Genomic DNA, 3,865 nt, shown 5'->3' with positions numbered 1-3,865 from the left:
TCACAGCTATGCCATTCGAAATGTCCGTTTCTCTGTAGTACACAGAATTGATTGGGGGCACGTACACACCCAATAAGATCACGTCCTGGTCTGTGGCCAAGAGACTCTTCGACAACTTTAGAATTATCATGTTGTCGTATTCTGTTTTTATTCTAGTCACAAAGCGGGACAGTTCTTTTCTGACAAGCAGAGCAGTTCCTCCGGAAAGGCGTGCAGTTACACTATCTGACAGTTTTATGCCTGGGGATACAAATACTTCATGAGTCGGGAATATCAAAGTCGGAAAAGTTATTGAAAAAGTTTCCACGAGTAGCACAAAATCAAATGTTGATAGATATGAACCTATATCTGGATCATAGAGGCGTTTTAGACCTTCAAGATTATACGTCAAGAAACTTACGGTTTTAGTCGAATGGAGTTGATTAGCAGGGGCCCGGCCGACATCCTATCTAGCGCCTTCGCCTTCGTCTGTGACCCTATTGGTAACCGTGGGTACTGGCGTCGTGCTGTGGACCCCACAGTCAGCAAGAGTCATCTGGCGCTTGTCCATTCCCTCCCTCACAGTCTGAGCTCGTGCTCGAGTGAGGGGGCGCTTGTCAGGCACCTCGGCGATGACGTCGTTCTCCTCTGCATTGTGTTGTGTCGCGGGTGACACCTCTGTTGCTTGTGCAGAGAGAGAGAGAGAGAGAGAGAGAAAGAGAGAGAGAGTGAGAGAGAGAGAGAGTGAGAGAGAGAGGGAGAGAGCCTGAGTGAGAGAGAGAGAGAGAGAGAAAGAGAGAGCGAGAGTAATTCAAATCAAATCCAATTTTGCTTCAATTAAGGACCGTCTTTAACCCCCACACCAACCCCCCCTCCCCCACTCCCACCCCCACCCCCGCCCGATTCATCCTCGCCCCCGAGTGGTTTTTTTTTTACCATTCTCCCACCCCCAGTCCAACCATAGATATCCCTTGACAGGATCGCCAACTCTGCGCGCGCGCCAACGCTGGCTCTGTTTCGAACTCCCGTCTGCGGCTGCGAGAGGTTTTGACAGTAACTTTACTTCCGGTGCAGTCTTTCAACACATGGAGAAGAAGGAGAATTTCGAAGGGGAGGTGGAGTTTGTGGCTGAGGTATGTGAAAAGCAAACAAAGCAATACAAAAAGATCATTGCTGATGATTGAAATGAGTCATGTGAATCAACAATAAAGATTGATTGTGGACGGCACGTCATTATTTTTGTTTTTAACACTTGAAACGCGAGAGCATCTGACACACTGGTAAATCCGAAGCTGTGCACTCAAGCTGATCAGCAGATCGTTTTTCTGCAGAATTCTCGTTCACATCGGCCACTATTTTAGCTCAGCGAACCGACAAATTTGCAACAGAACAATTTCTGAATGATAGAAATTCGGCTGTAGATTTATAGATACCCTTTCTATTCCATGGTTGTTGTTTTTTCAGGGGGAAAGTACCGACATCTCAATCGCTGAAAAGATGACAGCATCACCACAAAAGAAACTCCAAGAATTGCCAAAAGTAAGTAAAAATATTGACAGATCTATGTAAAAGACTATGAAAATTTAGAACTGGAACAACAGATATTCAAGAAATAACCGATAAGTGATATATTATAACTGAACCATTGATTGATTTGAATGTACATCATGCATGGAAGTTAAAAATGGTGCAGGAACTGAAGTCAGATCAACACATCAAAAAGATCAGTGCAATATATTTGTTTTCTTTCCCCTCCAGCATAATTCTGTTTTGATATATGCTTGATGTCTTCTGTTGTTTTTAAATTCATTGTCACTTCTAAATTGCATGCTTTATTGCAGAACGCTTGTGCATGATCTACCAAGAATGACAACTGCCTTTCGCCGGAGCTCAGAGGGCTTGTCGACCAATTCAGTAATTGAAAAGTAAGTTTTTGAGTAAGGCGATATAAAAAAATCAGCTTGCAAAGTCCCAGTACCTGAAAGATCACTTTCATTCATAGTTTTCGAGCAAAAATACTGCTTCGTTGCACAGAGAGGCTACTGTTTACAAATATTTTAGGTACATGCCTGCCACTACAATATTTCATGTGTTTTTTAGGATCATTGATAGCACATGTCATAGTTGAAAGACATGATAAGGATTCATGAAAGTGGTTTGTCAACACGTTCTATAACGACAAATGGAATAAAAAATTTAATATGTTCACATCCATTCATGTAAAGTGTAGTTTTGGGTTGTTGTCGTGTGTTGTTGGTTTTGATTGTGTGCATGCATCTACATCTTCAGTTTCACTCTTGGGTTGATTTCTGCTATATTTGTGTGTTGTTTTATTTATAATATTTTATTTTCTGTGTTTTAGGTGCAGATCTGGAAGAGAAACTTCTGCTTCTTCATGACTGCCTAGTTCCCTGAGGCAAGGTTGGGAATGCTGCCAAGGAGAAGGCGTGGGCCAGGTACTACTCTGCTTTTTCAACCCAGCATTCAGGCATTACTGAGTTGACAGTATCCCCTGCAGTTTCAGCCTGGATTGCCTTGAACATGTTTATACTGTTGGTGTCTTAATTAAAGGCCTATGAAGAAAAACTAGGGAACCAGTAAGTGCATTAGAAATCAAAGAGGATGAAGAGGACAATGCAAAGTATGTTGGAGGATGTGTTGCCAAAAAGCTAAAACAGAGAGTTTGGTGTCTCCAAAAGAGTGCGTACAGAGATGAGAAATTGCAGTGTTTGGAAGCCCTGACTTGCGCACCTGAATCCTACAGTGAAAAGAGTGAAAACACCCCTGACATGACAAGCATGCTGAACAAGGGCAAACTGACCTTTGTCAAGCCCAATGTATTGCAGATGTGTCTGTCCATGCAACACAAAGCAGAAATCTTAAACAGAATGAGGCAAAGCGTTGATGATATCAAATAACCAAAGGGAAGTAATTGCTCTTTATTCATACGACATGACCGTGTAATAGAGTAAGCGAGAGTTGTACAAAACCTTTTCTCCTGGCACCTGAGAGAATAACAAGCATTGAAATATACAAGCGACTTTCATCCTCTCGTGCCAGGAGAAAAGGTTCCGTACAACTCTCGCTTAATCTATTACACATGTCGTATGCATAAAGAGCGATTACTTTACTTCCCTTTGGTGATTTGATGTCCATGGAACATATTTTCTGGGAAACCTGTGCATCAACACACAGGCAAAAGCAGATGACTTTATTGAACCATGCAGGAACAGTGATGCTGTTCCGGTGTGTTTTTATGACACTTTGTATTCATTTGATCTTTCACAAGCTGTTCAAGAAGACACTTTGCAAAATGTTCTGTTTTTTTTTTAAATAAGACTCCACCACAAACTGAAGACAATGATGGACAAAATGAAATGTACATGGAAAGAAAAGACTGAGGAAAAAGCTGAAAACATGCAATGTTGGACAAAATGAAATGCACATGGAAAGAAAGGAGTTTGAGGAAAAAGCTGAAAACATACAATGTTGAGAACAATCAGGAAGGATCTCTGTAGTGTGTTGTGTATGATCTTTCTTCATGCAGTACAAACTATCCCATCTGATCAAGTGCATGTACATTGAATTTGAACTTCTTGATTGTTGTCTTAGGTGTCGATTTTTTGTGTTAAAATCTGCTGTCGTTAAAATGTACTTCTCTTCCTATTTGGTTCAGTATTGTATCACATGGCTTGTTCAGTGCCTGTTCTGTATTTTCATGAGTCCATGTAAATTTAAGTCTGCAACATGAAAAATTTAAACATATTCATTTTGCTATGGTTCAAACCTAATTCCTTTATGTACTTGTTCAAAATATAATTTTGACAGCGATATATTTTGCAAACAGTTTTCATTTCAAAATCAATTGTCAGCCACTTGATAAATG

At 40.8% G+C, this 3,865-nt stretch overlaps 1 long non-coding RNA gene across 1 annotated transcript; it reads left to right on the top strand.

Annotated features, from left to right (window-relative positions):
- The first annotated feature begins 937 nt into the window (after positions 1-937).
- LOC138982009 (uncharacterized) lies at positions 938-3,435 on the top strand. Its single transcript, XR_011460761.1, has 4 exons — positions 938-1,112; positions 1,444-1,518; positions 1,821-1,904; positions 2,342-3,435. It is a non-coding gene; the product is annotated as an uncharacterized lncRNA (long non-coding RNA).
- The last annotated feature ends 430 nt before the right edge of the window (positions 3,436-3,865 follow it).

The sequence above is a fragment of the Littorina saxatilis genome, linkage group LG12, assembly GCF_037325665.1.
Source record: "Littorina saxatilis isolate snail1 linkage group LG12, US_GU_Lsax_2.0, whole genome shotgun sequence".
NCBI lineage: Eukaryota > Metazoa > Mollusca > Gastropoda > Littorinimorpha > Littorinidae > Littorina > Littorina saxatilis.
The sequence above is the reverse complement of the archived record's forward strand: the minus strand, read 5'-3'. Positions and strand labels throughout refer to the sequence as shown.